Here is a 24,621-nt window from a genome sequence, read left to right as displayed (position 1 = left end):
CACTCTCTTTCTCCCCATATACTCACCTACCTTTCCCAGGCACCGTTGTCCCCTCAACCCCAATATGGTGACACTTGATAAAGTCGCTTGGCAAGATACTAAAAAACTTTATAAATAAATCATATAAGGGTAATCTGTTCTTTAACAAGACTCAGCTAGGCCAGCTAGGTTGAATTAGGGGAAGGAAGCCAACCCATCCTGCCAGTCTGCCATGCTGGGCTAAAAGAAAAAAAAAAAAATGCCCTTGACTCCTGGTTTTCTCTGACTCAGGACAAAGCTCTTTTAAAGTTCTTGGTCATTGATGGTGTCTTCTAAGTCTCCTAACTGACATGGAAAGGGTGTGTCACATTGTACAGATGAAGAACCAAGAGGTCCAGGGTAGACAAATGCCTGGCTGATGGTTACGGGTTCATTTGTGGCTGGGAGCAGGGATCCCAGATTGAGGCTGAGGTGGGACCCAGCCCTCAGGGTCATGTCTGACAGAGTGGAGGGACGGCCTGCTAGGAGATGACCTACAGGAGGAGAACTTTTACTGAGAACAATGGGGAGAGGGCTCCCATTCCTCTTGGAGGAGAACATGGTGTCAATGTCACATTTTCAGTCCTGGAGCCACCTCCACGGTTCTGGGTCCAAGTCTTGTGGAGAAAGGGACTCTGAGGAGAAACTGGGAAAAGGGTTCAGAAGCTATTTCTGAGGGCAGGTAATAAAGGTAACTCCAGGTACGGTGTTCTCTGTAGTTCTACATGGACCACGCCAGGGCCCTATTAGATAAGGTCTCCTGGAAACCAAATACTGCTTTGCAGCTCTAGGCTCTGATGCTTGGCACCTGCAACTGTGTTCTTGAGGGAAGGAAGCACAGCAGGGGTCTACCATCCAGACGCAAACACACACAAGGTGCCATTCTTTTGCCCTCCTTCTTCGTAAGTCTCTTGGAGGGCTTGGGGGTGTGTAGACTGCTCCTTGATTCCCACCTGCCACTGCCATGGGACTCCGTGGTGATGGTGACCCACAGGCCCCAGTGGATTCCCAAGCAGATGGAGAAGAAGGGCAGGAGGAGAACATAAGGACTTAGGTGGGAAGGTGTGAGCTGCCGCAGGCACCCGACTCCCCGACACATGGAGGCCTTGGAGGTGCAGTTATTAAGTTGTTACTGGGTTATTATGATTCCGAGGACTTCTCTGTTATCAGCAGGCTTGGAGAAACCCAGTTGTACAACGATAAACAGACACATGAAAGTCTGAAGTGAATTTTACAACCTGATCCAAGCTCTCACCGGAGGATCCTACATGCTCAGGTGGTGCAGTCCGACCTGCAGTAGGATCAAAGGCAGAAGAAAGCCAGTGAAGGAAGTAAAACAGAGCACAGCACTTTTATAAAATGCTCACTTGTTTGCAGCAATAACATCTTTTCAGAGAGAAAGAGAAAAAAAAAGAAAAGAAAACACTGAGTATCTTAGTAGTGGGCCAAGAAGAGACCCCGGAGAGGCAAAGATGGCTCTCAGCCTGATGGACAGTTGGGTGCAGCACCTAAATCAGGCACTGTGAGAGCCCAGGAGGTCTGGCTTCATTGCATTGCTTGCAGGCCTCCAAACACAGCATCCTCAACAAATACTTGTTAGCTGATTCCCTAATTTTAAACTCTCACACATTTACATTTTTCAAGGAAATTTGGCAAAGGAAACCAAGGAACTATTTTTGGTTTCGCTTTAGGTTGCACTTTATTCTGCACCATTTTGAGCCAATACAGTAAGAATGTATAATTGCATGTCGGGCAGTTTTAGCACCTTTACAGAAGATGAACTTCTCACCACTGGTATTTATGTTCTGATGCAGAAGACATCAAAAGGAGATGCTAGTGAACTGTTCCCAGTTCAAGACCTTTTACCCTCGATCCATACCGGATTTTCTTTTCATGCATTTCCATGTCTTCTTTTCCTGTGAGAGTAGAAAACAGGGCTGGGAGCTGAAGCAAGAGCGAGGGCTATCAGGGAGTTCCCATCGTGGCTCAGTGGTTAACGACTCCAACTAGGAACCATGAGGTTTCAGGTTTGATCCCTGGCCTTGCTCAGTGGGTTAAGGATCCGGCGTTGCCATGAACTGTGGTGTAGGTTGCAGATGTGGCTCGGATCCCGCGTTGCTGTGGCTCTGGAGGCCGGTGGCTACAGCTCCGATTGGACCCCTAACCTGGGAACCTCCATGTGTCGAAGGAGCAGCCCAAGAAATGGCAAAAAGACAAAAAAAAAAAAAAGCGAGGGCTGTCAATCTTCATCATGGCGGCAGTGACTCTGGAGAATTCCTTTCCTTCAGGGCCCCTCCTATAGGAAGGGTGAACTAAGGAGCAAGGAGAAACACTGTTAGGGGCAGACCAAGCAGAGCCTGTGGGTGCAAGATATCCAGGACAAGGAGGGAAAAAAGAACCCTTGACTTCCTGCCACCTGGTTCTTCCCCCCTCAAAATAAATGGCTCCCCTTGAAGTGGAGGCCACTTCCGGGGAGAAGCAAAAGCTTAAACTCAAAAGCTTTTGCACAGCAAAGGAAACCATTAAGAAAAATGAAGACAACCCATAGATTGGGAGACAATCTTTGCAAACAATGCAACAGTCAAGGGCCTAATCTCCAACATATACAAACAACTCACACAACTCAACAACAACAACAAAACAACCCAATTGAAAAATGGGCAGAAGACCTAAAGAGACATTTCTCCAAAGAAGACATACAGATGGCCAACAGTCACATAAAAAATGCTCAACATCACTAATTATTAGTGAAATGCAAATCAAAACTACAATGAGGTACCACCTCACACCAGTCAGAGTGGCATCACTAACAAGTCCACAAATAACAAATGCTGGAGAGGGTATGGAGAAAAGGGTACCCTCCTTCACTGTTGGTGGGAATGTAAATTGGTGCAGCCACTATGGAAAAGAGTACAGAGGTACCTCAGAAAACGAACTAGCATATGATCCAACAATTCCACTCCTGGGCACATATCTGGACAAAACAGTCATTCAAAATGGTACATTCACCCTATGTTCATCACAGCACTGTTCAGAATAGCTAAGACATGGAAACAACCTAAATGTCCAATGACAGATGAATGGATTAAGAAGATATGCTACATATACACAATGGAATACTACTAAGCCATAAAAAGACAAACTAATGTCATTTGCAGCAACACAGATGGAACTAGAGACTCTCACACGAAGTGAAGTAATCCAGAAAGAAAAAGACAAATACTATATGATATTACTTACTTGTGGAATCTAAAATATGGCACAGATGATCCTATCTACAAAACAGAAACAATCATGGCCAAGGAGAGCAGACTGTGGTTTCCTTGGGGGAGAGGGATGGGAGTGGCATGGATGGGCAGTTGGGGGTTTGGGGGTGTAAACAGTTACATTTGGGATGGATGGGCAATAGAGCCCTATTGTATAGCACAAGGAACTGTGTGTGATTGGGTCCCTTTACTGTACAACAGAAATTGAAGAAACATTGTAAATCAAATATACTTTAATAAAAAAATACAAAAAAAAAAGGAACTGAGAAAGGAAGAAATAAAAAAGAGAAGCCTCTGGAACTGTGTCCATAGAAATGGCTGGACCTCTTTCCTCTTCACCCCCTTTGTCTTTGGCCCAACTCTAAATTATAAAACTCTTCATTTTCACTTTATCCTACATATATATTATTTTATGCAGTGCTTACAAATTCCTTATTATTGTTAATTTCATACTAAAATGTTTTTAGTTTCTCACCTCATGGTTTTTGGGTTTTATCTTAAATCATGTATTACTTTGTTTTTTATGCTTTTAATCCCTGATTAGAGTTCAGCCATTTGTTTTATTTTATTTATTTATTTATTTATTTAATTTTACCACTGTACAGCAAGGGGATCAAGTTATCCTTACATGAATACATTACAATTACATTTTTTCCCCACCCTTTGTTCTGTTTTATTTTAAATCTCATCCAGTTGTAGCTTCTTTTATGAAAAAAAAAAAACTTTATAATCTTTTATTAGAATTATACCTTTTTTTCCGATTTCCTACACACAAACTTTCTTAAATTTAATTTTTTGACCTTGAAGACTTTTATTTCTCTCATTTTTAAACCTAATTTATTTGAGTTATTTTTCTTCTTTTGTTTAGGCTGAAATTTCAAAGTGCTTATTTTTAAACTTATTTTAAGTTAATGTTCTGTGTTCCAAATGTTTGAGTTTAAGCCCATTTTAGTATTTTAGTCTTCTTTTATTTTTGAAACTAAGTCTTCAGAAAGGTAATAACCCTTCTGCTCACATATATTTATATTATTATATATATCTTATATGTAAAAGTTTCCATGATTTGTCTTCCAAATGGCCAGCAGAGATGTTGCACCAGTGTTAACAGAGGGAAACGCCCCTTGGGGTGGTCACCTTCCCTCCTGCTGTCCCAGCAGGCCCCCCATCTTCTTTTAACAGTTACCACCCCAGTTAAAGGTTGTCGGACAAAGACCCTCTCCTCAGCTGGCTGGAGAGATCTAAGAGTTAAAGCTCCAGGCAGTAAATGTCATTGAACAGATGGAGCCTTGGGAAAAACAATCCCCTGGACTTTCATTTCTTTTCTGTGCTCTGAGGATCTTCGGGGTCTGGGAAAAATCTGTGTGTCTGACTCTGAGCATCCCCACTCTGCTGTGCCTCAGGGAAGAGGATGCCATTCTGAGCAGAATTGTGATTAGTATGGCTAGGATGCCTGGTTCAACTCTCAGAGCCCCACTGGATTGATGAGATACTGACACTCTGCCATTTGCCTCCAAATCTTCTCTGAATCCCTTTGGAGGAGCCCCCTAAGGGCTGCTTCCCCAAGAGGGGGTCCGCCCCACTACTGGGTACTCCAGTGCTCTGTGCTCCAGCCTGTTTGGGGAAAGGTATCTTCCTCATGTCTTTCCTGACAGAGGCTGGCCTTCTCTCCCGTCAGCAGCCACCATCCGTACCTGTTGGTCTCCCTTGAGAAGGCTCCATTGGCTCTGTTTCTGGTGAGCTACCCCAGTGCAGACTACATGATTCAGAAAGCCCCTGGGAGCCCCGTAATTCCAGAGACCATCTAAACCAACTGTCATAGCTTGGAGGAGCTTGGCCTGCCAGCTCTGCTGAGCCGTCTTAGCTGGAAAAGCCCAACCGAATGCCACTATAAAAAACTTGATCTATGATGAGGACCTGCTGTGTAGCACAGGGAACTCTACTCAATATTCTGTGACAACCTTTATGGGAAAAGAATCTGAAGAAGAACGGCTACATGTATATGTATAACTGAATCACATAGACAGAAATGATAGCAGAAATTAACACGACATTGTACATAACTATACTTCAATAAAGCTATTTAAAAAAAAAGCTTGACCTAAAGCCCAGAGTTCTCTTTGAGTAACAAATAAAAGAATCTGTACCCCAGTGGAGAATCAGGTAAAGAATACAGTGTGATTGGGGCATATTTAGGCCCAGCTTTAGGTCACGGAATTCTTGACTTAACCTGGGTCACAATCATCCCACAGGAATGTTCATAGGATCCACTTTGTTTGGGTACATTATTCTCTTGGGAACCAAGAGCTGAAAAAGTTTTCTTTTTTCCCTAGGAAACATGCCAGGTTTGCATTCTCCACAGTCCAATCTGCTTCTTCCTGTAGTTCTGTACCCTGAGGTCTCCTGCCTGTAGCCAAGGAGCAAGCAGATGGGTTGGGGTGGGATGGGAACCGATGGAACTGATGCCGTAAAAAGCTCTTGACAGAAATAATACCTTGTCTTTCCTATAGTACTTAATACCACCCTTCTGGCAGTGGATGCTCATTCAGGTGTGTTGCATGCAAGGAACCCAGGCCACAGGCTTCCCCTGCTACCTCTGGGATGGCTGGATGGAGACATCCACATCAGTTCTCAGCCTCTAGGGGAAGCTCAAGCTTCCTCCAATCCTGGGCTGTGGGGGAGTGAGAGGAGAGGAGGAGGTGCAAGGAGAAGCTTCAAGCAGCATGCTCTAGGCATCGGGAAGGGACTCACCTGCCAGCTCCCTGGACAGTTCTTGGCCATGGTGCTACCCCTGCCATGGGAGCTGGCAATGTGGACAGAGAGGAAAGGAGCTGGGGGTCCACCTCTGCCTGCTTTGGCCTGAGGCCATTCAGAGGTGCTCTCTCCCGCATCAGTGAGCCTAAGCTGTCACATACTATGTGGGGTGTGGCAGCAAAGATCTGTGGCAACAGGGAGCCTGCATGTGCTTGGCCTCATCCTCTGTGCTTGTTCTCCTTCTACCAGGAGACTCTGGGCTGGACTGGGAGGGAGGGAGCAAGAAGGAGAGGACAAAGAATGACGGGATAGGCATGGGGGATGGACCACCTTCAAATTCTGGAAAACCATCCACCTGATAACAGCGACCTGTGATACTCAGTGCTACTGACTATAGAGGAAGAGGAACACTTCCAGGCAGTGCTGATGGAGGCTAAGTTAGATAACCCTTTTGAAGGACAATATGGTCACCGGAAACCAACATCTAAAAAAAGTCAATATCCCGAGTTTGAGGACCAACTCTTTATTTTTATTTTTATTTATTTATTTTTCGTCTTTTTGCCATTTCTTGGGCCACTCCCACAGCATATGGAGGTTCCCAGGCTAGGAGTCCAATCGGAGCTGCAGCTGCCGGCCTACACCACAGCCACAGGAACGCAGGATCCGAGCCGTATCTTCGACCTACACCATAGCTCATGGCAACGCCGGATCCTTAACCCACTGAGCGAGGCCAGGGATCAAACCCTCAACCTCATGGTTCCTAGTCGGATTCGTTAACCACTGCGCCACGACAGGAACTTCAGGACCAACCCTTAAGAGGTGAAAAATCATAGTTGGAGCAAAGACTTAGGTACAAGGAAGTTTATCACAGCATTATCTGTAATCATAAAAAACAAAACAAAAGAAAGCAAACCATAAAAACCCACAACTTAAATGCCAAGGGGTAGAGCTTATTTAAATACATTTTAGCTCATGCAGATGATGAACTATTTCGCAGTCATTATACATCAGATTTTCACTACCTATTGAGACAGGCAGATGCCCTAGCATAATCCCTATCTTTGAAAAACAACTGAAATTTGCCACATTTCCTCATTTCTAAGATACTAACAACTGAACGAGGCACCAAAGGCTTAACAAAAGTCTTTTAGGAAGAAATAATAATAGGACATTAGACATATATCAAGCAGCAGCGGAAACGAATCCGACTAGGAACCATGAGGTTGCGGGTTTGATCTCTGGCCTTGCTCAGTGGGTTAAGGATCCGGCATTACCATGAGCTGTGGTGTAGGTGGCAGACATGACTTGGATCTCGCATTGCTGTGGCTATGGCTGTGGCTGTGGTGTAGGCCAGCAGCAACAGCTCCGATAGGACCCCTAGCCTGGGAACCTCCATATGCCATGGGTGCGGCCCTAAAAAGACAGAAAGACAAAAAAAAAAAAAAAAAAAGGAATAGAAGACATACAGTATATCTCTGGGATTACTACTGATTGTTATTTTACCTTTACACTTTATTTTTTGTATTTTCCAAATCTTTAACAGTGAACATAACTGGATTACAGGAATGCCTGGACCCTTGTCAAATGTTTCCTGCAAGAACCTTGGTGATTTCTCCTGGTCCCTGTCTCCCTCCATCCACAGAGGTCAGAGGAGTCACCAGATTGGTGGGTTTAGAAAAGCCACTAGACTTGCCCAGTCCTTATCAACCCTCTTCCTTCAGGGAGCCCCCCTACCCACCCAGAGCGCACCCTCTTGATAGCCCCAGTTCATGGGGGGAAGGTAGGAGGTGCTGTCATTTGAGGGATATTCGGTTCAGCTCTGGGATTCGATACTAGGTAACCCAGTTGCCTGCAGATACAAACCCCATTCTCTCATATCAACTTTGTCAGTGAACCGGTCATATTTGGTTTGCCAAGCACCTATTTTTTGTCCTATTTCTCAGTTCAAAACCCAAGCAGGGAAGAGAAGTGCTATCTTGAATCCTCTGAAAACCTCCAACAAATGAGGTTGAATTTTGTAATCAGGTAATATCATCACAAAAAGAAACACATTCAAGTATAGCTAAGCCCCCTGGGGAATGATGCTACCCCAAAGTGAAGTCTGGGGAGGGGAGAGCGACCAGGCCACTCGAGATGGGCCTCTCTGGAGACCAGAGGACACGCCTAGGTCAGAGTTGCCCCGTCTCTCCTCTTTGTGCCTCAGCATCTCAGTTACAAGATGCCACTGAGAGAACAATCTGCTTTTCCTCGCCTTGCAGCATCACTTGGTTGCTAAGCAGATCCCTTGGGTAACTATGTGGGCATAAAACCTTTGCAGAACTGCCAGGAATCTGCTTCACCCAATTGTCAAAGTGAAAAATGAAATCATTCCTCTCACCTGTCACTACTCTGTACAAAGCTTCCATTATTGAATGGTGATGGCCCAGAATGTTATTCTCACCTACTTGCGGGAATATAAATGAGTTGCGCATGTTTCACCCCCAAGAGAGTGGGAGGGGAGGAAGAGGGCGTTGAGATCTCTCCAGCTGATACTCTTATGAGTCAATGATCGGGGAGAAGCAGGCGGAGCAAATCAGCAGTGTCCTCTGCCCTTGAAAAAACAGCGCCTTCGGGCAGGTGAAGACAGCAAGATTTAGAAGAGGCTCTCCTTCGGCTCAGAGATGCTCATGAACCCCTCTGATCACCCCTTGAATTAGAGTCAGAATCTCTGAAGGTGAGGGCAAGACATTTCTGCATTTCAAGGCAACTTTTTAGATGATGTGTTTGTGCACTGGGCACTTTAAAGGTTGCAAACAGCTGCTTTCTCTAACCTACACAAGCAAGGACACTAAAATAGCATAGGTGTTATGATCAATGTACGTCCCGGAAAGAGGAGGCCACTATCAGAGGAATGGTCCACTTGCACTGAGTGTAAGGAAAGCGTTGCTCTGAGTCTTGAGCAATGAGTAGACTTTGTCCAGGCCGAAGAGGAAGGGGCGAAGGACATCCTAGGCAGAGGACAATTACTGGCAAAGTCACAGCCACCTAAGCTGGCCTGATGCACTCTAAGAGTAATAAAAGCTCGAGTGTGCAGTGTTGGGAGGGGCACCACCAATGAGGGGAGGAGGGAGGGCAGGCCCTGGAGGTTAAAGAGTTAAGAATCCAACCTGTGGCCTGTGAGTGGCTCCCAAGAGGCATAAGATGAGATTTGCATCTTCAATAAGTCACTCTGAGTGCTGGCACAGAAGATGAACTGGGAGGCGCAAGCCAGGAAGCAGAGAGGCTGATTGGAGGCTATCCTAGCAGCCCAGGCCAGGCCCCAACAAGGGCATGAGGATGGCAGGATTGAAGCCCTGATCCTTGGCCCTGACCCACTTGGCCACCAGGTGGTCAGCACTGAACAGGAGCCACAGCACTGCTCCAATACCCTACTTAGGTATTGAAATAAAACCACGGAACTATGGCTTAAGCACCAAATACAATGATGCCACTTCTTTGCAAATACTTAAAAATAACTGTTTTCTCTTTTTCAGCCACACCCATGGCATACAGAAGTTCCCAGGCCGGGGATCAAATCTGAGCCAGAGCTGTGACCTGTGCCGCCACAGCAGCAGCAACGCCAGATCCTTCACCCACTGCACCAGATTAGGGATCAAACCAGCTCCTCCGCAGAGGCAAGCTAGACCGTTAACCCCCTGCACCACAGCAGGAACTTCAAAAATAAAATTTTTAAATCATCTCATGAAACTAGCTGTGGCTCTGAGGCAAGTTAGTTAATCTGCTGCTTCTCAATCCAGGGTAGGATCGTGCTGTGTTACAAAACACCCCAAGGTAAAAAGAGTGTATCTTCTAGGAGCATATAACCTCTCTGAAGATTGGGGGGCATTATTTTTTTATTAGTTCAAATGCAAACATATTATGTTGTGGGGAACCAGTTTGGACCCTGATGGCTCATTCTTCTCAGCTGTTGGCACACCTGTACAAGGTGGGGTTTGGTTTCCATGACCTCTGAAGTCCTTTCACTCTCTGATATGCAATGATTTTTTTCTTAACTAGTTAACATCCTCATCTTTTCCCCCTAGATGTCAGAGAGAGGTCATTTTCTTCTATTTCTGTAAGGTCACCCTCCTGAATTCACATTCCTGCTGCTGGCACCTCTTCACCCAGTTCTCAGATCCTTTTAAGCACAGGGTGGGGCCTCTCACCCTCCGCCCCAGCAGCACTTGCTCAGCCAGAGTGTCTTCTGCTCTCCCTTCATCTATCTTCTCTAGAGTTTGTCACCTTCCTCATCCTTAATTTAAAAAAGGAAGAGTGGGGGAGGCAGTCGAGACCCAGTAGCCCTTTCTTCTGAGAAGGGAGACTTCATCCTCCATTTGACTTTTCCTTCAATTACTGCTGGTTTGACATTTTTTTTCCCTTTCATTCTGAGATGTCCCTCCTGAACTCTCTCATTTGGAGTTCGAATTATTTTGCATTCAACTTTTCAGCTTTTGATTTAACATTTAACAACTTGGCCTGTCAGCCTCCCTTCCTTTTCTTCCAAAATGCTGAAAATGCTGTGAGAGAGCCGAAAGGAGTTATGACTTCAAGTCATAACATCACTTAGAGTGGAATTTGGCTGAAACTAGAACCAATTTGATTGGTTTCATCCAGCATGGAGGTAAGGATATAAGCCTGATGTTGCTGAGTTCATAATCTGCATTTTTCCCAAACTTTTGACATTATCACATACACACACCCCCCATTCATAAAAACTGTATTTTTAGGGATTTGGTTGGAGATTGGAAAATGTTGTCATGAATAGAACGCTAGTTTAAGAACAAAAACAAATGATAGGGATAAATAAATTTTCTGTTCAATGGAAAAGGAACCACAGTAAAGTGTCTAGGGAACATTCTTAGTTAAATCCTATAAAATTGGATTGTGATGATCATTGTACAACTACAAATGTAATAAATTCATTGAGTAATAAAAAAAAAGAAAAAAAAAACTTTTGAAAAATTACATGTAGAGTAAGAAACACTTGTGAAACCTCCAGATTTCAGAAGTCTTTTCAGGTTACTAAACAGCAATTCTTTTTTTTTTTTGTCTTTTTGCCATTTCTTGGGCCGCTCCCATGGCATATGGAGGTTCCCAGGCTAGGGGTCCAATCGGAGCTATAGATGCCAGCCTACACCAGAGCCACAGCAAAGCGGAATCCGAGCCGCTTCTGCGACTAACACCACAGCTCACGGCAATGCCGGATCGTTAACCCGCTGAGCAAGGGCAGGGATCGAACCCGCAACCTCATGGTTCCTAGTCAGATTCGTTAACCACTGCGCCACGACGGGAATGCCCTAAACAGCAATTCTGATCAAGGCAAACCACAGAGTGGTCTCTCAATGACAGGTGAATGAGCAAGAACCTTGAAAAAGGATCAGGGTGAAAAAGTGTTTAGTTATATACTTAGGGAGAAAGAATTTAAATTATATTTATAAAAAAAAATAATACCTGAATTTTCCATTATGTCCCAGAAAGTGTACAACATTATAAGGAAATGCCATTTAAAACCACAGTGAGATAACTCAGTACATGTACTACCCTAGACAATATGGAATCTAGGAGTCATTGTACATTTATTAAAGACATTAACCTGGTTTAGTTGCTGGGGTCAAAACTAGAGTGGATGGTTTTGCATATTTAATGAGGATGCTGGGGACCAGAGTGTGTGTGTGAAAATGACTATGACAATAGTAGTGATAATGATAATAACAGTAAGGAAAAGAGAAGCTCCTCTCTATTGCACCTACTCAAGTGCCAAGCATATATACGTGCCCAAGAAAGCACATTAGGAATTGAAACAATGGGACAAAAAACCCCGCTAAGTAATTATTTGAAGTTTTTGGATGTGGAAAAAACAGAGAAAAATCAAGAATTCTCAGGTTAGAGAGGTAAGACTCTATGGGGCTTGATGAACTTGTGAAATTCACCTTGGATAGCATTAACTCCAGCTAACTCCACTTGATCTAATTGTGCTTTCCAAGCAATCTTCCAATAATAATTTGGCTTTCCACATGGATTTGCCTGTAGAAACATAACCGCTGCTCCTGTGACCCATCCTCTCCAGACCCTTTCCCTGTTTCAGCTTTGGCACCAGCCAAGGGCAGGGCCAAGTTCAATCACTGATTCTTTCAAGGATATTTTCCCATCATCTATAAAATGGATAAGATCTAAGAGGAGGAAATAGTTCTTTAAGTGTTCTGAACTCTTGAAAATGAAGGTGTCATATCCATGTAGATAGAACTTAATATGATTCATCTTCCAAACTAGAATGGTTTTGAAAGCATCTAGATAATTATGCTGGGCAACAGGTATACATAAAGACTACCACTCTGCACCATCAGTGTGAGTTAGGAAATGTTTCCAAATGCTCGCTCAAAGACCAGGAGACATTTCCATGAGCCCACAGTAAGATCAGAAAAATGAGGCTCTGAAATGTTTTTCTCAAACATTATGAAATATTTCATGCAAACAAAAAGAAGATTTGCAATTGATGTGTAAAGCATAAAGAATAAAGTAACAGATGAAGTGCCTATAAATTTCTTCCCAGTTACATTACCCTCCCTCTTCCCTATATTATTTCCTTTTGTAGATTTTTTTGAACATTATGTAAATGGAATAATCATTTGGTAGGTATTTTTACAGAATTTATTTTAACTGCCTAACATCTTATACATGAGGAAGAATACAGGGTCACTTCTGTTATATTCCTACCAAAAAAACCTATCCTGAATCCAATCATAAGGCGACATCTAGGAAATCCAAACTGAGGGATATTCTACAAAATAACTTGCCCATCATTTCCACAAGAGTCAAAATTATGAAAGTCAAGAAAAGACTGAGGAATTGTTCCAGATTGATGAAAATTGAAGAGACAGAACTAAATGCAATGTGTGATTCAGAACTGTACACTTTTGCCATAAAGGATATTTTGGGACAATTAATGAAACTTGAATGGAGGTCTGAGAATTAGATGATAGTAATATGTCAACACTAATTTTATGACTTTGGTAGTTGTACCATGGTTATATAGGCTATGTTTCTTGCTTGTAGAAAATATAAATAAGAAATGTGTAGTGTCTAATTTATCTTCAAATAGATCGCTAAGTGTCACAGTATCACTTATTGAATAGGTATCCTTTCCACACTGACATCAGTGCTACTTCTATGGTATTTCAAGTTTCCATACATGTTGGGTCAATCTGGACACTCAAATCCATCCCATTGGTCTTTCTGTCTGTCCCTGAGCCACAGAATCATGTTCATTTTTCCTGAAGAGCATTTGGTATAAAAAAATTAAAATCTTCTTCTAATCAATTTGTTTGTATCATGACGAGGTCACCACTCTCTGAAGTGCTTCCCCCAGTCCCTCCCCTTCCTTATATCTCACATGCCAGCCATCAAGAGGCCGCTGGCTTTTTGTTTCTCAAACACACACCAAGCCTGTGACCTGGATGTCATCTCTGGAGGAGCAGCCCTGAGCCCTTTGCTCCTCCACATACCTTGGCTCCTGCCAAACTTTTTTTTGACTGTGGTGCCCCCATTGCTTGGTTCCAAACCCTCTCCAGGACATTGTATGCTTGGAAATACAACACCAGAGATTTCTTTCCTCAGCAGCTTTGGAAAGAAGTAGTCCTCACTGATGAGGGAAGCTTGTGAGCAAGGAAAACAGAAAGTGAAGGCCTCTTCTGCAAAGGATCTCTTGGGCCCCAGTGCACAAACAAGGTGTGCTTCCTCTTGGAGCCCACTAACAGCCGAAGGCAGCAGTTCTTGGGTTCTTGAAGTGCGGTCTGCTCAGCAACAGAATCACCTGGGAACTTGGTAAAAATGCATCTTCTTCATTATGTTGAGGTAGGTTCCTTCCATGCCCACTTTCTGGAGAGTTTTCATCAAAAATGGGTATTTGAATTTTGTAAAAATTTCTTCTGCATCTATTGAGATGACCATATGGTTTTTATTCTTCACTTTGTTAATGTGGTATATCACACTGATTGATTTATAGATATTGAAGAATATTTTAATCCCTAGAATAAATGCCACTTGATCATGGTGTATGATCCTTTTAATATATTGTTGGGTTCAGTTTTCTAATATTTTGTTGAGGATTTTTGCATCTATGTTCGTTAGAGTTATTAACCTGTACATTTCTTTTTTGGTGGAGCCTTTGTCTGGTTTTGGCATGGGGGTGAGGGTGGCCTCATAGAACAAGCTTGGGAGTGCTCCTTCCTTTGCAATTTTTTGGGAAGAGTTTCAGTAGAATAGGTGTTAACTCTTCTCTAAATGTTTGATAGAATTCACTTCTGAAGCCATCCGGTCCTGGACTTTTGTTTGTTGGAAGTTTTTAAATCACATTTTCAATTTCAGTACTTGTGAATGGTCCATACAGAGTTTTGATTTCTTCCTGGTTCAGTCTTGGAAATTTGTACCCGTGCAAGGCCATATATGACAAAGATAACAGTGAAAAGTTGAAAGAATTTCTGCTAAGATTAGGAATACGACAAGGATGTTATATATCCATTGTGAGTTGGCTGTGGACAAGGATGTCCACTCTCACTACTGTTATTCAACAGTATAGGCTCTGGCCACAGCAACCAGAGAAGAAAAGGAAATAAAAAGAATCCAAATTAGAAAAGAAAAAGTAAAACTGTCACTGTTTACAGATGATATGATACTATACCTAGAAAATCCTAAAGACATTACCAGAAAACTGTTAAAACTCATCAATGAATTTAGTAAAGTTGTAGGATACAAAATTAATACCCAGAAATCTCTTGTATTCCTATACACTGACAACAAAGTATCAGAGAGGGAAATGAAGAAAACAATGCATTTACCATCATATCCAAAAGAATAAAATACATAGGAATAATAAACTTACCCAAAGAGGCAAAAGAACTGTACTCTGAAAACTGCAAGACGTTGAAACTTTGATCTTCCTTCAAAGCATCACTGTTCAGATGCAATTACCAAACTCTATTGATTTTAAAGTCTCTACTTTTCCACACTTAGGGGCTTTCTAGGTGCACTGCTTTTTGCCAAACATTTTACAAGGTACTTTATTTAGTCCCAGAAATCAACCGTGGAAGGTAATACTCTTATTACCATCCCCATTACACATGGAGGAGGAAACTGAGGTTTAAGGAGGCAGAGGAACTTCCCCAGAATCATCCAGCTATAATATTTCAAAGGCAAAAAAAAAAAAAAAAAATTTCAAAGGCAAATCTTTGAAAGGCATATGTCTGAAACCAAAATCAAATTCTGGAGTTTATCTACCCCTATCTCCTTTTGCCCCAAAGAGCTCTAAAATCATCATTACTCTCCTAGTAATGGTTTCTAACTTGTACCTGGCCTTCAGTGAATCCTTAATAATGCCTTCAGGGTCTTTCTTGGAAGACGATGCATCCCAACACTCTAAAAAATCTTCCATGGAATTTCACTGCCTAAAGAATAATTTTAACCCCCTACAGCCTAAGGACCTCCACACACAGGCTCCACCATCTTCCCCAAGCTTTCCTCCTACCTTGTTCCTCTAACTTAAATCACATACTGCACTTGACATCTGCTCAATTTCTCACCCCACCTGAAAGACCTTCAACCCACTTGGGCAGTGGTACTTGCCACTCAGATTCTCTGACTGTTTCAAAAGACGGCAAATAAAGGTCCCATCAGTATGTATAAATTAAGGCGGTAATTTTACAATAAAACTGAGAAATAACGCCCTTGGTGACCAGCTGCGGTATATTGTATTATTTTCCACAATTATTCCATACTACTTCTTGGGGGAGGATTATCCTTTTCCTGTACCACTGACAGTGGACTTGGCCATGAGACTGACTTTGGCCATTGGAATTGGTGCAGAAGAGCCTTAGATGACATCCAAGCAGAAATTTTAAGAGCTTCCAGGTGGTTCACTGAACTCATCCCCCGCAGGAGATAACAATGTGGGGGGCCTCCTGCTTCAGTCTGGGTTCCAGATAAGGTGGGGCAGAGCCACAGCCAACTCACAATGGACATATAGCAAAAGGAAGAAGTAAGCTTTTGGTTCATAAGCTGTGGAGCATTCTGGGGTTTTGTTGTTGAGGCACTATCCTGATTGAAGAAACAGGGAATTTTTATTTTATTTCTTTTTTATCTTCTTGCAATGGAACCAACTAGTTCTCATCTGCCACCATGACATCAAAAGAAGGAAAACTGGGCCAATAGTGTGGATGTCTTCTGGGTAATGAGAAGATGCCTGACCTGACTATCTTGGCCTCTCCCTGGGGCAACTGACTACATAGGACATCAGTCCAGCCAGACCGCAATCTACATGGGTAATTACTGTCTTACCCGCCAGTGCCACACCAGGAGATGAGCACCATCTATGAATGAATGCGTCCTAACAGAGGGGAGGGTGGAGGAGGGGGAGAGCTGTGTCCATGCTCCCCACTTCCTGCAGGCTCCCACTTGAGGATCCCCAGTGTCAAGAACTCAAAGTCATCGGTTCAGGGGGCTCAGCAGTTGGGAAGAATTGGTATATGCCCCTTCTTCAGCCTGAGCCAGTCCTTCCCAAAAGTTCAGACTCAGAATGCTGAGCCGGATTAAAGCCAGGGAACCAAGGAGAACCTCCCTGTCAGCCCACATACACCTGTCTTGGTTGAGGAGGCTCCGTACACAGACTGGGATTAAGCTTGGGATAAATTTGCAGACACGCCACTCCCTGCCCATGGCTTTGGGGTGGCTTCTATATTACCTTCCTCAGGAGTGCCTGCTGTGCTTTTCACCTCTGACCCGGTGCTCTCCTATGCACTTTCTGTAATGACTAACCCAGGGTTGCCTGTGACAACACTGGACTTGATCCTCAAGGTCAGCTCGGATGACACAGCCTCCACAAAGCCTCTTCTCATCTGACTGTTAATTTTCTCCTTATTCTGGAAAGCAGTGGGCATGGTGCCAGACTGACTGAATTCTACATCCTGTTGTCCACAGAAATATCCTCGAGTGGTCACAACATTTATCATAATGGAGCAAGACCATCTCACACATTCTCTCATTTTTTAAACCTAGCATTGATTGACCAAAGCCAATTTAACAAACAATTTCAAATGAAGCATGACAGTCGCTTTAAGCTTAGTTACTAAGAGATGACCTCATTGTAATTTCAAAATCCAGAAGCTCATATTAACCTGCTTGACTTAATGTAAATTTTGTACCATTGAGAGAGCAAACCATCACTAAGACTTGGGCTGTAATTAGTATTTAGGGAATAAAGAATGAAAATAATTGTAGGTCGATCACTTTTTTTTTTTTTTTTGCCTTTTTAAGGCTGCGTCTGTGGCATATGGAAGTTCCCAGGCTAGGGGTCGAATCAGAGCTGTAGCTGCCAGCCTATGCCACAGCCACAGCAACTTGGGATCCAAGCCACGTCTATGACCTACACCACAGCTCATGGCAACACTGGATCCTTAACCCACTGAGTGAGGCCAGGGATTGAACCTGTGTCCTCATGGATACTAGTCAGATTCATTTCTGCTGTGCCACAATGGGAACTCCATAATCACTTCTTAAAAGTATATCATTGGAGGTTCTGGTTAGTGAAATGGGGCAAGAAAAAAATAAAAGACATACAAATTAGGAGGAAAAAAAGCCTATCTTCTTACTCTAAAAAAAGTTCAGGTACCACAACAATGTGAATACAGTAGCCCCCCTTATCCGAGGGGGATACAGTCCGAGCCTCCCACATACAGCACTAAGTAAAAGAATATCTGCATAGCCAGCATCACTACTCTTGTGCTTTGGTGTGATATTAGGTAAAGTAATTGTTACCTTGACAGTCGTTCTGATCGTTGTCACAGGAGGGATGGAGCCAGACAGCATGAGATTTCATCATACAATGCAGAACAGCATATGATTTAAAAATTGATGAATTGTTTATTTCTGAAATTTTCCATTTAATATTTTCAGGCTGCAATTGACCTTGGGTGACTGAAATTACAGAGAACGAAACCTCAGATAAGGGGGAGATGACTATATACCTTCTATATACTTATCTCTAAACCACATGCTTCAAAAGGGTTAAGACTGTAAATCCATGTTATGTGATTTTTACCATAATTTTTTAAAACTTAAAGTCCACCTAAGAGTTCCCTTCGTGGCTCAGTGGTTAATGAAGCTGACTAGGATCCATGAGGACGTGGGTTCAATCCCTGGCCTTGCTCAGTAGGTTAAGGATTCGGCATTGCATGTGCTGTGGTGTAGGTCACAGATGTGAATCAGATCCCATTTTGCTGTGGCTGTGGTGTAGGACGGCAGCTGTGGCTCCGATTCAATGCCTAGCCTGGGAATTTCCATTTGCCATGGGTGTTGCCCTAAAATAGCAAACAAAACAAAACAAAACAAAAAACCCTTAAAGTCCACCCAGATCTACGTAATGTGCCTGGCAAGGTTGCAGCACCCCTGAATCCTCGTATGGGACTGGGGTAGGTCCAGCTGTAACAGAATGCTATAGGTTAGAGCCATTCTGTAGTTACATAAATACAGTTCTGTCTTTGCCCCACCTATGTATTTGCTCAGATCTCCTGGGTCACTCACCACAGCAGGGATGCTCTAAGCCCTAGAGCCTGTGGATGAGGGTCCCAGGGCTGCCCTAACAAATTCCCACACAAAGGGCAACTTAAAACAATAGAAATTCCTTCTCTCATAGGCTGGAGGCCAAATGTCTGCCATCAGGATGTCTACAGGGCCATGCTCCTTCCTAAGGCCCTAGAGAAGGTCTCTTTGGCTCTTCTGAGCACCTGGAGGTGGCTGGCTGCCAGCAATCCTTGGCATTCCTTGACTTACAGATGCGACCCTCCAACCCCTGCCCACGTCTTCACGTGGGCATCTGCACTATGAGTGAAGATCCCAATCTCTCAATGTCGCTCTCTACTCACTGAATTTAGGGCCCACCCTATTCCAGTTGATAACATCCGCAAAGGCCCTATTCTCAAGTAAGGTCATGTTGACAGGCACCAGGCTATTCCTGAAGGTCGGGACCCCTTAAGGGCTACAGGTCTGACTTTGCTCCAAAGAATACATCCCCGCCTTGGTGCAGGTAAATTAGAGCCCTCCCACTAAACCCTGCATCACCATGGCAACTGAGAGCCCTGCCCGCCCGGACTCAGAAGGGTCTCTTTCCTGAAACCGCAGAAATAGCCTCGGTGCCACCTGGCTCAGCTTGCTCTGGCTGAGGACAGGCGATTACAGTTACTCTGCAGTCTTTCTGAGGCTTTCATAACCCCTTTAGAGTGGGAGAGCCACCTCCCCTGACACTGCTGCTTCTCTCCTCCACCTCTCCTTTCCTTCCTTGGCTATAAACACGGTACATGAAAAATGGCATGCGAGAGTATTTATTAGCAGTTTCCGACGTCCATCCCCCAGCCCCACTGATCCAGTCCTAGGGCGCTCCAAAACATCGTATCATCTGCATTTCATTCCTGGATCCTCTGTAGCCTATGAAAGAAAACAAAAGAGCAACGGCAAAAAAAAGGGAAAAGGGACTCTATGGACTAAACGAGAAAGCAGGAATACTGCGTTGAAGGGAAGAACCACCTGCTTCCACTGCCAGCATACTCAGCTTTAAGGACTTGAAATTAACAGGCAGGCTTTCATGTCGAGATTTTTAAATTGTATCCCCAGACAGCCAATCTCACATTTAGGTCAAGTAATTTCCAGTTTGCTGGATTCTTGTGTCATTAGGAAGGTAAACAGCCAAAAAGAAAAAATATATATATATATATATATACACACATATATATATATTCAGTGAAGTATATCAGAAAAAAGTTAAATTACATAAATATATTTGTATTTTTAAAGTTGGTATCATCAGCTTCTCAACTGCATGATTATGATAATTTAAAACCACATTCTCCATATGTTTTTTTTTTTCCGGTTGTGTTTAACTCTGTGTTGATTCGGCATTTTTAACCCATAATTCCATTTCTAGGAACTTACTGAGAGAAAATAATGAAATGTATGTACAACTATTTAAGACAAGGATTCTCATTTTCGGATAATTTATAACCAAAAGTTGGAAACAAATGTCCATCATCAGTTTTGGTTAAATAGATGGTGCTATATCATTATAATGGAATATTTAGCACATACTAAAAACTATATTCCTTTTTGCAAAAGAAAATAGAAAATTGGCCAAAATGTTTTTTAGAACACGTGTACACATTAACAGGTAATGGATTGGACAAAATAACTAAAATAAAAAAGTTTTTCTTTTGCATCCAAAAAAAGAAAATAAAATAAAAATAAAAACTATATTCTTAATGAATCCTTAAGGACATGGAGGAAAATATGTGTATACACACCACTACACATACACATACCTCAGATGGGATTCTCTGGCTGCTGGTATCAACACAAAACAATTTGAAATGGCTTAAGCATTTGTGACAAGGTGACAATGCAGTACATTAGAGAAAGAATGATCCTTCATGAATGGAACTGGATCAGCTTTTTTCCATGAGGGGAAAACTGCATTTTGAATTCTACCTTATGCCATATATGAAAAATCAAATATATATATATGCATACACACAGATATCAACAGATCAATTATATACATATACATATGTATATGTGTGTACATATACATCTATATACATATGTTCATATGTAACATAAATGTGAAAGCTAAAACAAAACAAAACTTTTAAAAAGAAACTTAAGAAAATATCTCCATGACCATAGAGTTAGGGTAGGCAAAGCTTTTTTAAATGGAACACAAAAACTAACCATAAAGAACAAAAGATAAATTGAATTTTACTAAAATAAAAAACTTTCGTTTATCAAAAACCATTAAGAGAGTGAAAAATTAAGCTACAAAATGAGGGGGGAAGCTGTTTACAAAATGTATATCCAACAGAGAATTCATATTCAGAATATATACAGACACACGAGCAAAAGACAGACAGATAATATAAGAGAAAATGGGCAAAATATTTGAACAGAAATTTAAACGGCTGATAAATCAGTAAATATATGCAAAGGTATTCAACTTCTATAACTATCAGGGAATCGCACATTTAAGCCACAGTGAGGTACTAATATATATCCAACAGAATGGTTAAAGCGAAATAGACAATACCAAGTATCAGAAAGATAGGAAGTAACTGAAACTTTCACATAGTGCTGGTTAGAACTCAACTGTGGAAGCGTTTTGCCAGTATCTACGAAAGCTGAACACCAGCACACTACAACTCAGCAATTCTGTTCCTAAGTATGTACGCAACAGAAAGTGTACACACATTCACTAAAAGAGGTACAAAACTGCTCATAGCAGTACTAACGGTAATAGCCCCCAACTGGAAACAACTCAAGGTCCACCAACAGCAGAATGAATAAACAAATTCCAGTGTATTTATAAGTTACACCACTGTAGAGCAAAGAGAAGGAACAAATAATGCTATGCACAGCAGCGTGGATAAATCTCAGAAATATAATGGTGAACAGAAGAAGCCAAAAGCAAAGAAAAAAATATTGGGATTCCATTCACATGAAGTTGAAAAGACTAATTTATGATTATTTGCATATATGGTTTACTTAAGGAATGGGAGTGATTGGGAATCACTTCTCGTAATGTTCTTTTTCTTGATATACATTTATTACATGTCTACATGTGTATTAATAACATATGTGTCTTGGAGTTCCCGTCGTGGCTCAGTGGTTAACGAATCTGACTAGGAACCATGAGGTTGTGGGTTCGATCCCTGGCCTTGCTCAGTGGGTTAAGAATCCGGCGTTGCCATGAGCTGTGGTGTAGGCCGCAGACGCGGCTCGGATCTGGCGTTGCTGTGGCTCTGGTGTAGGCCAGTGGCTACAGCTCTGATTAGACCCCTAGCCTGGGAATCTCCATATGCCACGGGAAGTGGCCCTAGCAAAGGCAAAAAGATAAAAAAAAAATAAAAATAAAAAAATACACATCTTCACATACATCAGCTTTGAAAAATGCATCATGCTATAAACTTGTGATGCATTTTTCTGAATGTATGTTATACTTCAAATGAAAGCTATTTTAATGGCTTAAAGGGATAGAGGTTTAATGAACTCAAGACTTACAAAGTAGAGAGGAAGGTGCCAGAGAACTGGAATACTGTCTCAACAATGTCGTTGGGGCTCCAGGCTCCCATCTTCAGGCTCCTTCATGCTCGGCATGTGAATTTCATCCTCAAGGCTGCAGGATGCCTGTGACAGCTCTAGGTATTGCCTCTGCATTTGAGGAAGACAAAAGGCCAAAATCAAAGAACATACCAACTAGGTCTGTGGAGTTGTGTTTATTTTAGTCATCATTTTCCATAGTTTCCAAAAGTTCCACAGTGATATGTATTAAGGTTTTTATTTTTTTAAAGAAAGCTCTAATTGAATTGGAATAAAGCAAAAATCATTTTCTGATTTTGAACTTCAAGCCCCATCGAGGTATTTCATAGGCTGAGTAATTGGAGACTCATTTCCATGCCTCTATGGGCAAAAAAAGTAGCATCGAACTTATTCTTGGGAGGGTGAGGACAATGTACTGCTCCCTAATTCTCACATTATATGGTGCACACAGAGACCTTGTGTGGGGGCCCATAAATGCTATTCTTTGGGAGCAGAGGTGTTTCTGACCTGAAATGACTTGGGGAAAATGGCAGCGTCCCACACAGCCAGGATTTGGTGTGTAGGTGTCTGCCGCTGCTGTTCAACACTTAAATGCATATTTTATCCATTTTTCTGGAGCTCTGCAGGGTAGAATTTAGCTCGGAATAATTAAGAAGAAATGCAAATCAAGAAATAAGCTTGGTTATGGTTTAATTCACTGAAAGAAGGCAAAAGTAAAAAGCAGTATAAATTACATCTCCACAGTGTTGATTTCCTGAAAAATACTATTGATCAACACCTTCTCTTAAGAAAACGACCTTTGAAATAGCTTGCGTTTTGAAAAACTCAAGTTTATTCACCCTGTCTGGATAATAATTCTTGACCCTGAGGCTTCAATTCTTTACTCACCTCCATTTACTCATTGAGAAAACCTGGTGACAAACAGACTCCATTTAGAGCTTCTGCTTGAGGGACCCGAACATTTTTCTCCGTCTGACTTACAATCCAAGGGCTGTTTGGAGACAGCCCACAAATTTTCCAGTGCAGAGATGTAGGAAGTTGACACGTAATGGTTCTGAATGGTGAGAAGGGAAATTGTGCTAAAGAAGAACAAAAAAAACCTATATGATTTTCAGAAGATGCATGCAGCCCTGTGTTTACTGCAGGGCTATTTACAATAGCCAAGACATGGAAGCAACCTAAAGGTCCAGTGACAGAGGAATGGATAAAGAAGATGAGGTACATATGTGCAGATTACTCCGCTATAAAAATAATGAAATGATGCCATTTGCAGCAACATGGATGGACGTAGAGATTGTCATACGAAGTGAAATTCGTCCGACAGTGAAGGACAAACATCTTATGATGTCGCTTATATGTGGAATCTAAAAAAAGGATACACACGTTCTTATTGGCAGAACAGAAACAAACTCACACACTTTGAAAGCAGACTGAGGTTTACCAAAGAGGATGAGGGTGGGGAGGGATGGACGAGGGGGGTTGGGATTGGCAAATGCACCCTGAGGTGTATGGAATGGGGACCTACTGTATAGCACAGAGAATGCTACCCAATATTCCGTGATAATCTATGTGGGGAGAGAATCTGAAGGAGAATGGATGTGTGTGCATGTATGGCGGGATCACTTTGTTGTACAGCAGAAATGATCACAATATTGTAAATCAACTCTACTTCAATAAAACTTTTTTAAAAACAGAAAAAAGCATAATTTTCAGACTTCACTTTCAGCCATATTTATATACAGCCCAACTTGTATGAGGCCCTAAAACCTGGGGTATTCAGAGAAAATCTCCCCTACCACAGGAGCCCTCCAGAGCCATGCCCTAGAGTCACCCGAAAAGCCACTCCTGTCTCCAAGCCCCAAGCTGACTCTGGGGCATCAGGCTATTTCTCACCTGCTCAGCTTTACTCTACATCAGGAACACGCTTCTCTTCCCTCCTCCTGTCTTCATAACCCAACGCAATCTGGCCAACTCCTGTGCAGCCATCAGGTCTCAGCCTAGACGTTTCTTCTAAGCCCTTTCAAGTTCCTCTGCCTGCATTTTCATGTAGAGCTTCCTTCCACCAAATAAGCTTAAAAGGGCACAAGGAGACAAAAATAAAATGTCTCCTATGACTCGATCTCCGGAGTCTTGCTCATGCGACACGCTAGTGACGTAAAAGTAACACTATTTGGTCACAACAAACAGAATGTTCTCTCCCGGCTTTGTAACCCCATGATACACCAGCCTATATGCCGATTAGATGCCTGTGCTTCTGTCCTGGCCTCTCCAAAGGTAGGGATGGTGTCTTACTCATCTTGGTTCCCAGCAGGAATCAGTATGGTATCTTGACATGGCAGATGTTAAAGAAATATATTTAAATGGAATATATTAAAAATAATATAGTGAATTGACCCAAATATAACTGGGCACCAAGCTTTCACCTTGAAGGTGTTTCATT

At 42.4% G+C, this 24,621-nt stretch overlaps 1 long non-coding RNA gene across 2 annotated transcripts; it reads right to left on the bottom strand.

Moving 5' to 3' along the window:
• On the bottom strand, positions 1-23,256 carry LOC125124331 (uncharacterized). 2 transcript variants are annotated; one of them, XR_007134267.1, is made up of 4 exons: positions 23,070-23,256; positions 22,143-22,292; positions 17,859-18,017; positions 1-1,309 (listed from the first exon to the last, which is right to left on the bottom strand). It is a non-coding gene; the product is annotated as an uncharacterized LOC125124331 (long non-coding RNA). The 2 variants fall into 2 exon arrangements; XR_007134266.1 differs by lacking the exon at positions 1-1,309 and adding an exon at positions 1,324-1,934.
• Between the last annotated feature and the right edge of the window lie 1,365 nt (positions 23,257-24,621).

This window comes from Phacochoerus africanus, chromosome 4, assembly GCF_016906955.1.
Source record: "Phacochoerus africanus isolate WHEZ1 chromosome 4, ROS_Pafr_v1, whole genome shotgun sequence".
In the NCBI taxonomy this organism is placed as follows: domain Eukaryota; kingdom Metazoa; phylum Chordata; class Mammalia; order Artiodactyla; family Suidae; genus Phacochoerus; species Phacochoerus africanus.
This window is presented reverse-complemented; position numbering and strand designations above follow the sequence as displayed.